The 12487-nt window shown below is 41.9% G+C and overlaps 1 long non-coding RNA gene across 1 annotated transcript; it reads left to right on the plus strand.

Moving 5' to 3' along the window:
- The first annotated feature begins 829 nt into the window (after positions 1 to 829).
- On the plus strand, positions 830 to 5737 carry LOC105872389 (uncharacterized). The gene is made up of 3 exons (XR_012919642.1): positions 830 to 1122; positions 2958 to 3080; positions 5650 to 5737. It is a non-coding gene; the product is annotated as an uncharacterized LOC105872389 (long non-coding RNA).
- The last annotated feature ends 6750 nt before the right edge of the window (positions 5738 to 12487 follow it).

Below are 12487 nucleotides of genomic sequence, written 5' to 3' on the forward strand. Positions count from 1 at the left end.
TGTGGTAAAATAAAATGTAACACCTTAACCATTTTTAGGTTCAGAGGCATTAAGTAGTACGTTCCCATTGTTGTGCAGCCATCACCACCATCCATCCTGAAAACTTTTTCATTTTCCCAAACTGAAAATCTGTACCCATTAAATAGTAACTCCCCTCAGTCCCTGGTAGCCACTATTCTACTTTCTGTGAATTTGGCAATTAATTCTAGGTACCTCACATGAGTGGAATCATACAATATGTGTCCTTCTGTGAAGTCTCAAGCACTTTATGTGCATTCACGCACTTAATTCTAATAATGGTCCTATGAAGTAAAATTAGTATCCCCATTTCACAGATGAGGAAACAAAGACAGAGAGGTTAAGTGAGAGGCAGAAAGTAAACGTTCAGAAAGACCAGAGAGAGGAAAGATCTCCCTTCATTTGGTTCTCTGCCCCCAAGAGTCCATGAACCACTTAAAAGGAGGCAAACGACCCCCCTTGCCGGAGGCCCCTGCCCACCTGCCAGTCCCATCTCGGTTTCTCCACAAGGGCCGAGCAAGTGCAGAGGGCACTTCTGCGGGAGAGAGGAGGGACTGTGCTGAGTGAGCTAAGTGTCCCTCGTCCCCCTCCCTCCCCTCCGCACGCGGAGCGGGCTGAGCTGGTGACCCGGGCAGGATGGGAGCCAAGGGATTAATCCATCACAATGAGACGTTCTATTTCGGGCAGGCGGCAGGAGCAGATGCCCGGTGCCTGCACTTGGCGGCGGCAGCTCGCCCGGGGCGGGCGCCCACACGCACGGCCCGCTGGCGCCCACGGCTGCACTTGGCTGCCCGAGGAGGAGGAGGAGGAGGAGGAGGAGGAGAAGGGGCCGGGCGGGGCGGGCGCGTCCCTGTTGACGCCGCCTTACGGGCGGGCGTCAGAACTAGACTTGACTTGCCAGGAGCAGATGGAATGTCTTCGGTGGGCCCTTCTGAGAAACCCAGTTTCTTGCTTTAGCTATGTTTAGAATCTGGGACTGCCACCTCAATTAGCCCACTTCCCTTACAAACCCGACCCACCCCGCACCTCTCCCTCCGCCCTGCAGCCTCCCTGCCACTCCGCTTCCACCTGAATCGCAGTGGATTTTTGTCCCAAATCCACCAGGTGAGCCTGTCCCCCCAGGCAGACTCCACGATGCAATTGGGGGCTGGGTGTAAATATCCCCCACCCTCCCACCCAGCCTCTGAATTAGGAAAGGACATCAGCTCACGACTGCTACTGTCCCCAAATATGGTCCCTTCCCTGGGAGTTTCAGCGGCCAGAAGGCCAGGATTCTGGGCGAGAAGCAGCACTTCTGGCCCCTGTGGAGATGATGTCCTGGCCGCTCCCGGCTCCGCAACCTTTTGACCATCTGATCTCAGCACACGCTGGACTGGGACAGAGCAGCAGCCCCGGGATTCATTCAGAGATTGCGCCGTCCAGATATGCCAGGGAGGAGAGAAAAAAGAAGGAAACATAGCAGTTGGGTACTTCGTGTTAAGAAAGCCTGATTTTGAAATTGCTTTTTACAATCAGACTGGATGGCCTGCAACTCCTTTGAAAGTATCAGTCCCTCCCAGGCACAGAGAAGCATATTTTGGATCATGGAGGAAAAACATGTTGCGGGTTATAGTCGAGACTGTGAAAGAAAAATTCACAAATCTAGACCTTCTTCTTTCTTTCTTTGTCTGGTTTTTTTTTTTTTTTTAGGGTACGTCCTCCCGCCCCCAGCTTTCTTAAGGTATAATTGACACATAAAAACCGTGCCTATTTATGGTGTACAATGTGACGTTTTGATGTATGTATACTAAAGCTTTAAATATCTATCCAAGAGGGACATTAGACAATGTTTAGAGGGGTAAAGGGTTGTCTCCATTTTTGTGGATATTCTTGGCTTGGTTTTAAAAGTGGTTGGGATTATTTCCCCCTAAATTTCCTAATCCTTCCAGCATATCTGCCTAACCCCATTTCTACTTAATATTTTCCCCCATTTCTATTTAGACCACCCATTTCTCTAAGACTCAGACTTTCTAAAGATGTGTTAATGAAGATCTTTAATTGACCAAATGTCAGACTTACAGATCTCAGGGTAGGAAGTAAGTACTAAAAGCTTGCAAAATGCTCCCTATCACACACTTTAGAGATGTAGTGAAAATTACTGACAGAGCTTTTGGGTTCCAGCTGGACTCTTGTGGACGGAGACTTGGGCTCATCCTGCTGGCCTCTGCCCTCTGCCCAACTCCCAGGCCTCCTTCCTGGGCCTTCACTGGAAATGAACCACACAAGATGAGTGTCTTGCCAAGCTGGATGTGGAAGCATATTTGGTACATTAAGGGTACAGTAACAGTCCAGACCATGACAGATGACAGTCATGCCTCAGGTGGGTTAATGGCATTTGTTTTATGACTGAGGACTCAGAAACAATCCCCTGCTGCCTTGTCTACTCTTAACAAAGTGCTCATCTCCACCACTGTACTCAGCCCTTCACTTGGCCCGTGGATTTTTCTCTGCTTCAACCCCAGGCTCTCTGTCTTTGGGCCTTGGCTTTTCTTACAGACTCTATCTCATCCTCTTTCCAAGATTTGGAACCCCTTCTTATCTACCCAAAGCCATAGTTGGTCATTTGTATCGTGGAAAACAGCAGCTGACTACACCTTAGAAAAAACATTTAGTGCAGTGAATTTTAAACAGTGTTCAAAGGAGCCTTGGGATTCCTTCGTGGCAAGCAACAGAGGCCACTGTATGTGTGTGTGAGTGAGTTCTCATGGCAGTGAATACCTGAGAAAACAGAGGCTCCAAAAGCCCTTTAAAGACGCATGGACTTATCAACCAAAACAAAAGACAGTTAATTATCTGTTTTATGTAGTGAGGTACATCATTGTTTGATAAAAGGATTCTATTATTTAAAAAAATAATTTCAAAATCACAGTGATCCCATCCTGTGTCTTAATTATCCACAGAACAACCCCTGGGTGTACCCAGGTGAGATTTCCATGCCTACATTACTCCACACAGAAAGAGATCTCTCCTGGTTCCAGCCCTGAATAAAGAGGACAGAGCCTCATGACTCCATCTGGGCCAAGGTAGGTTATTGCCAAGAATAACCTGGCATCAGGGGATTCAAACTCTTTGCCTTCAAGCTCTGGCATTCCAGTAAGGGCTGAGTTGGAACTGTCACAGGGAAACTGAGCAGGCTGGAGACAGTAAATGCTGTCTAGCACATGGTTGGAACTAGAGCATGTCTCAAAAATGATCACAATGACTCAACCTTGCTAGCAGCTTTCTTTACACAAATATATACACGGTGCTAAATCCTTTTGCATTAGGACTTGAATTTTGTTGCTGTACATTCTTGGATTCCTAAGAATCACTCAATACTGCTCCAGTTGCACATTTTTCTTCATAAAATTTCCTCAAGAGTCTAGACACCTGTATATAAGTGAACATAATTGCTATTTTTAAGAGGAGCATGCCTGTGCTCTTCATACTTACAGTGCCTCAAAGCAGCACACACAGAACGCTATATATACTTAGGTGAGATTAAATTGCAGTTCATAAGGGAATCCCAGACTCATGCTAGATCAACAGTGGCTGCTAATGTGCATAATGCATACTATGATAATAATAATAATGATCATAATAACACTATTTATGAAGCACTTCTAAGATCTATGTAAGACAGGTTCTCTCACTATTTTTATTCTACATAATTGAACACTGATGTTTAAGTTCAAGAAGAAACACATCCAAAGTCGAAGCTTAAATGTGGCAAAGTGGGATTCAAGCAAAACTTATCTGACTCCAAAATCAATATTCTTCATCTCAATGCTAAATACTGTTATGCTGGCCTTATTGGAACCTGGGACACAGGCCTCACTAAATCGTGGTGACCAAAGTGAGAGAGTATGAGAGGACAAGAACCTCATTTTCACTTAAGCTTCTCTGGGCTTCTACTCTCAGTGCCAAGAGATTCCTTTCTCAACTGCTGATGAGATGAAATGCAGCATGAGCTCAAGAGATTTATTTTGGATCAATCAGTCCCTTGACATGTCCTTTTGAAATAGTCAAATACCCAAGGCATTGCTCATCCCCAGCTGCTAGTACCTGCCCTTGAGACACTAAGCCACAAAGGAAAGAGATTCCAACCAATGTGAACTATGGAAGACCAAAGCCAAATCAAGTAGAAAATAAGAGACTCAAGAAATGTGAATGGCATGTGAATAGCTCATACATTCAGCTGTTGTGCATTGAGTACATAACTGAGTGCTTAGCTCTGGCATTCCAATGTATCTCCTTCCCTTCCCCACGCCCATCCCTTCCCACCTACCAGTTGTCTGGCCAACTGCAGAGACAACTGGCTTCTCTCTCTCTCTCTCTCCCACTTGTGCTCTCTCTCTCTCTCTCTTTCTTTCCATTATACACACACACACACACATAAAGACTCTGAGAACACATCATTTATAATTTTACTTAGCAACTAACATGGTAGAGTGAGCTTTATGATAGGGAACTAATGACCCTATTTGCTTGCAGATGAAAGAAGGAGCAGAGTACACCATCCCCTCTGTGCACTAAGTGTCCTGGTGTCAAGGCTTTTGTCCCAGTGGGATCCATTTAGAGGAGATATAAATCAGTGAGTTATAAATGTTAAAGTTCATAAAAATCATCTGGGAATTTTATTATAATGCAGAATCTGACTCATTCAGATGGGCCTGGGATTCTGCATGGCTTCCAGGTAATGCCATGGAGGCTTGTCTGAAGACTGCACTGTGAATAGCAAAGGCCTAGAATAAGCAGAGTAGACCAGAGGAACACAGGGGAAAGAGAGGAGAGAAAGCCCCCCAAGAGACACTCCTGAGTCACTACAAACCAGGGAGAGTAGGAGGTGGGAGGATGTGGGCTCTGCCTTATACTGGCAAAACTATGTCTAAGAGAAAAATTGCAGGAATGTAATTCTCAGAATTTGTGGGTTATTCTAGGGATGTCTTGAGTCTATGTTATGAAATAGTCTAGATGAATGCTTCTCAACCATGGCTGCATTTTAGAATCACTAGATTGTTAAAAATGTATTCATGCTATGTTTCTAGAAAGAATTAGATCTGAATATCTGCAGTGGGGCCCTGGCTCCAAGTTCGTTTGCTTGTTTTGTCTTAAACTCTCTAGGTGGAGAACCCTTGGTCTAACTCTTCCATGTAGCAAAGGGTATTCTGCAAAAAAAAACCTCAATTAAAGTAGTCCGTAGCTGATCCATACTCTGACTGGGGCAAGGCTAATCCAAGAGCCTAATTCACATGAACAAATTACTCTGTTTAGCTGAAGAACTGAACGGAAGCATGGACATTTTGTTATTTGGGGACTGATGGATTCTACTTGCAGATTATTTTCGGAGTGATTCCAGGTAGACTCACAAATAGAACATTCTCAACTCAAGTCTGGTCACAAACATTCCTTGCTTCTCTTAGATGTTCTATTTCCCCCTTTCCTGTTTTATCTGTTACCTAAATGCATGCTGTTTGGATAAAGTTGCTCTTAGAAGACAAGCTCCTAGAAGTGTGGGGAGACTTTTAAGTCTTCGGCCATAGTAAGGCCACTAAGATCCATCACTGGCCTCCAGATCTTCTTGTTAATCCAGATTTATATGCTTCCCTTCAGGTGACCTAAAGATCTGAGGGGGCAGAAGTGCCTACTCCTTGCTTTGAACTCACACCCTGAGAAGCTGCGGGAAGAAGTAGTATGGAAAGAGTTGAACTTTCTGATTCATTGTTTGATCATGATTAGGCCACAGAAGCCATATGAATTAGGGTTCTCCAGAAAAACAGAACCAATAGGATATATGATTCATTATAAGAAATTGGCTCATGCCATTATGGAGGCTGAGAAGTCCCAAGATCTGCAGTGGGCAAGCTGGCAACCCAGGAGAGCCAATGGTAGAGTTCCAGTCCCAGTCTGAAGCCATGATAACCAGCCATATATACCTACATTCAAATCTGATTTTCATACTTATTAGATGTATAGCCATGGGCGGGTATTTACTTTCTCTGACTTTCAAGCTGTACATTAGCAAAATAAGAATGGTAGCGTGCAAGTCAAGTACATAGAAGCAGAGAGTAGAATGGTGGTTGCCAATGGCTAGGGTTGGGGTAAATGGGGAGGTGTTGGTCAAAGGGTTAAATAAAAAAGAATGCCCTACCTTGCAGAAAAGTAGTTAAATGAATGGGAATAATGTTAACATAACCTTATTTTGTGCATGCCTTACATGGCTCTATTTCAGAGTAGTGGGATGATCAATGAACACAGTCCAATACAAAAATATTAACATCAGAATAGCTCAAGTTTTTTTCTTACATTTTTCCATACCTGGAAGGAATATATAGTCCATAGCAAACCCTGTTTGCAATGCCCTGTCTTTTCCCATACACTTCCCTTACACCTCACAACTACTCAGAACCTTTTGTTTCAAGCTTTCCAAGTAACTCCTCTCCCAGTCTTAGAACGCAAGAATCTTGCCTTCCTTTGTTATTTCAAAATATTAAAAGGGTACACATGTTTTTATTACATGGATAGCTTTTATGATGCGTAAGTTGGGGTGTGCCCATCATCAAAACAGTGTTCATTGTACTGATAGGTAGGATTCTACACCTCCCCCTTCTTGATTTCCAATCATTTTTACTTCTCTCCATGCCCATGTGTACCCATCAATTAGTTCCAATTTATTAGAGAGTACATGTGATATTTGTTTTTCCATTCCTGAAATACTTCACTCAGGATAATGGTCTCTCATTCCATCCAAATTGTTGCAAAATACATTAATTCAATCCTTTTTATAGCTAAATGGTACTCCATGGTATGTATGTATATATATATATATATATATATATATATATATACACCACATTTTGTTAATCCACTCATGAATTGATGGGCACTTAGATTGATTCAAAATCTTTGCAACTGTGAATTATGCTGCAATAAACATTCGAGTGCAGGTGTCATTTTAATGAAATGACTTCTTTTCCTTTGGGTAGATGTCCAGTAGTGGGATTGCTGGGATGAATTTTCTATATTTATTTTATTTTTTTGAGGAATCGCCATACAGTTTTTCATAGAAGTTGTACTAATTTGCAGTCCCACCAACAGTGTATAAGGAAAGGTGAGAATCTTACCTTCCTACCCTGACCTTTTCTCCCCTCTCCAGGTCTCTAAGTCTACCCATTCTTGTAAATATGCACAACAATACAGTCAGGTCTGGCAAAGGCCAATCCCCTTTCCCACACACTCAGAGGGTGAGAAAGGGGGAAAGGGCAAGAAGCAGAGCAAAAATACCATACTCTGATATTTTATTTTTGTTTTTTGTTTTTTTTGAGACAGAGTCTCACTTTGTTGCCCAGGCTAGAGTGAGTGCTGTGGCGTCAGCCTAGCTCACAGCAACCTCTAACTCCTGGGCTCAGCAATCCTACTGCCTCAGCCTCCCGAGTAACTGAGACTACAGGCATGCACCAACATGCCTGGCTAATTTTTTCTATATATATTAGTTGTCCAATTAATTTCTTTCTATTTATAGTAGAGACAGGGTCTCGCTCTTGCTCAGGCTGGTTTTGAACTCCTGACCTCAAGCAATCCGCCCGCCTCGGCCTCCCAGAGTGCTAGGATTACAGGCGTGAGCCACTGCGCCTGGCCTGATATTTTATTTTTGTTCTGCCACATATGTAAAGAATTTAGCAGTACCTGGCACAGAGTACATGCCCACAAAAGGGAAGCTACTACTATTTTATTGCTATCATGTGTTGCAAGATAAAATAAGAATTATACTCCTTTTCTTTATAAATACGCAGTCTGCTCAACTAGATTGCAAGTTCCTTTAAGGAAAGAACTCTTTCTTACACTTTTTTATACTTCTGTATCAGTGGTACCCCCCCCAAATTTTCTATAGTGATGGAAATAGTCCACCATCTGTGCTGTCCAATATGGTAGCCACCAGCTATATGTGACTGTGAAGTACTTGAAACATAGCGCAAGTCAGAAATTGATTTGTTTTTATTTAATTGAATTTATACAAAATCCCATGGGGCTAGCGGCTACGGTAATGGACTGAGCTGAAAATGCCTACCACAGTGCTTTGCACAAAGTAGATACTCAGTAACATTTATCCACTAGATGGATGATTAAATGATTAAATGAACCAAACTATAAATCATACAGTTACAGTGCTGCTATGTTTCCAAGTAGATAATTTTACCTAAGTGGGAAGTAGCTACTTTCTTGTTGCTGTTTACTCTGGAGTAGTTTTCTTGCCACAGAAAAGACTAGCAAATGCTAAAACAAATAAACAAGATTCTATATTTAGGTCTCATTTTTTCTTTGCTCAGTATAAATTCATTCTGACTCTGAGGTCAGCCTCTTTTGTTTTTCAGAAATAAAAAAAAATGTAATGTACATGTTTTATTTAATGGTGAGTTCTCGTTATGACATTTCCCTTCAGGAATGAAAGAGGAAGAGATAAGTTATTGTCAATGCAGCCACAAGCAAATCAACCATCTTCCTCAACACTGAAGAGAAATGTCAAAAAAGATTAATCATGCATTGAAGATGCATGGACATGTTCTCTCTCTCATATATTGAAGGACTGGGCTGTGTTTAAATACTGTAGACCATTATTAGATAGTCACAGGCTTGGCAGCCTTGAAATAATGTTTATATCAGTAGCTCGAGACCTCAACTTCCTCAATACAAATATAGAAATATTTCATTGATAGTTCGTCCGAATGATAGTTGTTTCTAAGAATATTGAAAATATCCTTTTAAAAATATATCTTCATGTTGTTGAATTTATTTCTTTTATCATTTTGTGTTTTTAAAGCATTACATTTGAACAAGGCTGTATCATTTTGGATCCGTTTCTTCTTCCCAGGGAGACAATTAAAAAAAACAAGAAAAAAATGAAATCATAAGGAGATTCCTAAGAACATGGGGAGGTGGAACATTATATTCAACCTGAACAGAGGAGCCTGGGATCTTAAACACAGGGTAACCACACAACATATTGCTAAGTGAAATAAGCCAGACACAAAAGGACAAATACTGTGTGATTCCACCTACATAAAACATCTAGTATATGCAAATCCATAGAGACAGCAAGCAGATTAGAGTTACCAGGGGCTTGAGGTAAGGAAGGAATGGGAGTGATTGCTTAAGTACAGTTTCTGTTTGGGAGGCTAAAAAAAAAAGTTTTAGAAATAGATAATGGTGTTTGTTGGTCGCACAACATTGTGAATGTACTTAATGCTACAGAATTGTACACTTAAAAATGGAAAAGTTTGTATTACAAATATTTTAGCACACACACACACAAAAGAATCAGTAACTCAGTAGATCTCACATAAAAGAGAGAGGCCAACAGCCAAGTTTAACCCTGAGTATTGAGCCCAGCAAAGTCATATTAAAAACATCTAACTTCAGGACTTTGATTCTGATATCCTATAAGGGAATAAGGCTGTCCTCTAAACAACTGCAATGAAATAATAACCAATGGCATTACATCAGAGGCGGGGGAAGGATGTTAATAGGGTTTGAGAAAGGCTGCTGGAGGGCACCCTTCACCTTTAGGTGATACACTGGAGTGCAACTGTATCCTCCCAAACATCTCTTGGGGCCACCGGCAGAAAAAGAATGATGGGCTGGAACCAGTGAACTGACTTAACGTGGCATTTCTTGAGTGGTGTGTGGCTGTGCAACGATATTAGTACTAGAAAGGACTCTCAGGCCATTTTTCCATCCCTTTGACTTGAAGCAGGACCACAGTTAAGCCACCTCAAGCTGAGAACTTACACTTTTTCTGAAGATCTCAAAAAGGATCCCCTGGATTTCTAATCCACATCTCCCAGCTGGGAATTTAAACTGGGCTTTTTTTTTTTTTCCTGCCCAGTTAGAAGAAGACAAGAAGCCACCATCACCCTGTTGTTATCCTCTTCGGTTTCTCGCCTGTCGTTCACAACCCAGAGCTTAGAAGTGGACAGGGTACTTCGGGAAGGGTGTAACTCATGGTGCCTTGCATTTCCTGTGTGTAGTAGTCACAGTTCAGGCAAGAAAACAGAGTCAAGATGATTATTATGGGAATGAAGAATTTAATATAGAAATGAGACCATACACAGTGTGGAGAATCTGGGCAGGATCTGGAAGCAAGAAGCAGAGAGGCAGAGAAAGTGTCACCAACCCGTCCAGTCGAAGCACTGACATGGATGGAAATGTGGGACCTTTCAGACAAATTCAAGAGCCAAGCATGGCTGGTTGGCAGAGTAGGGCCATCCAAGAGGAGTGGGTGGAGAGGTCTAAGGGAGAATGTGCCTCCATGCAGCAATGTGGGCCACAGCAAGCACCGTGGAGGGCCTGGTGACATTGTTGGTCAGCAGGGCCAAGATAGGGAAGATGACCCAGAAACAGAGCAGAGGAGCACAAAGACCATCTGGAACCTGCCAGACACCTCTGCTTCTGCCCATCACCACAAAGACCGCAAAATCTTCCGTGAGTAACAGCTGATACTTTGCTTCCATCTCCTAAATTGCACACAAGTTTCTCCTTTGACTCTAACTCTAACTCTAACCCATCTAGTTATCAGCATAGCTAAGTTGAAATAGCATAACATAGCACATTGTAATTACCTTTCTGTGGCTTTCAACTAAGGTTTAGATTCAAGCTTAAATAAACGCATTGAAAACCTTCCTTAAATTTGCATGAAGAAACCACTCGCCCATTCTATTCTTGCTCTGTTCAGGTGATAAAAAGATTGAAAACTGATTTTAAAAATCAGGAATAGTTCACTTTTTTCCTCCCGACACTGTTCATTGACTTTGTGATAATTGATGGTAGAAAAAGATAGCGTTTTGTTGCTCCCCACATCAGGCTGAGTCACGAGACTGTCATCCCACATTTTCAGTTCAATTGTAACGCATTATCCACCAACAAATTGAGCAGTTTCTAAATTGGCTGTCTTTACATAATGCCTGACATCCAGAAGTAGACTATTGTTTGCAGTGACAAAAGCTTGGACACAACCAAAATATCCATCATTAGGACAGTGGTTAAATAAATTGTGGAACAAACGTGCAATGGAATACTGTACAGCCTTTGAAAAAAAATAAGGCACAGTATTGACAATGGAGCCATCTCAACATAATTTTGTTAAGTAAGAAAGGCAATGTGAGAACAGCATGCATGGCACCACTTAAAAAGGGACACATACAATGCATAAATGCACATAATGTCTCTTGCCTCTGAAGAAAGTGACTGGAGATGGAGTGGGAAAAAGAATATATTGTTTTTTAGTTTTGTGCCATGTTTGTATTGCTTATTGGATAGATATAGATAGAGAGGTATAGATAGGTCCATGTTTGAAAAATGATTTGCTCTGTATTATAGTGTAATATATACACTATATACGCTGCCTTATTTTACCTCTAAATCTTCTATTTTTGGTATCAAGGATGCCCAGGAGAAAGAAATGTCATAATCCGTATCATAATTAGAAAAATGAAATTTACATACTAAGTTAGTGTACCAAAGTATACGCATAGAAAGCTATGGGAAAAATGTCCTAATTCCTCTGTCCTGCCTCATTTTGTTCTTCAATATAACCAATATTTTTGTGTATGTTTGTACATTTTGTCACATATATTTAAATATATTAAATAGGTACAAATTACTTGTTATAAATGGTTCTTCTTTGAGACACCAGCTATTCCAAACTAGAGAAATAACTCCCATGTTCTGATCATCCGAATCAGTTATTACAGGGGGGAGAATATTGTTACTAATCTAGGTCAGTTAAGAGGCTTATTCTGCCCCCTCCACTTTTCCTGGACCACCTGCTACAGGAGGATTGGATTTGCTGTGTTTCTCCTTTGTAATTCATTTCCTCTGTCTAAATTACATTTCCCTCTTTCATTCTGCCCAGATGTTTGACAGGTGCTTAATTTTGAACTCTCTCATCCAATAGCCACATGCTCTTTCTTGGATGGAGTTGTCCAAGGCTTAGAAGCAAACTGCAGCCAGCTCCCTGGAGGTAAGGGTTGCACTGGCACATCCATGCAGCTGTGCCTCCAGTTCTTGATCCAGTCTACAGTTTTCTGTTATCCGTACAGTGTGAGAAACTGACTTAGCACAGCTGGGTCCCATTAGTAATGGTTTATCACTAAAGAATAGATGAGATTGATGGCTAGCCACAAGCGTATTTTGCCATACCTCTCCTCTTTCCCAGGTAGGAGATTTCCGAAGGCCAGGTGAAGATCACTGGTTTTATACAACTCTTAAGATGCATCCTTTCTCTCACTCCACTCCAGCTGCGCTAGACTTCTCGCTGCTCCTTCTCACCCAGGGTTTTGGTGTCTGCTCTTCCCTACATCTAGAATGCTCTGCTCCCAGATGGCCACATGGCTCCTCCACTTTCTTCGGGTCATTGTTCAAATGTGACTTTCTTATTAGTTGGCCTGTTCAAAAT

The sequence above is a fragment of the Microcebus murinus genome, chromosome 6, assembly GCF_040939455.1.
Source record: "Microcebus murinus isolate Inina chromosome 6, M.murinus_Inina_mat1.0, whole genome shotgun sequence".
Classification (NCBI taxonomy): Eukaryota; Metazoa; Chordata; class Mammalia; order Primates; family Cheirogaleidae; genus Microcebus; species Microcebus murinus.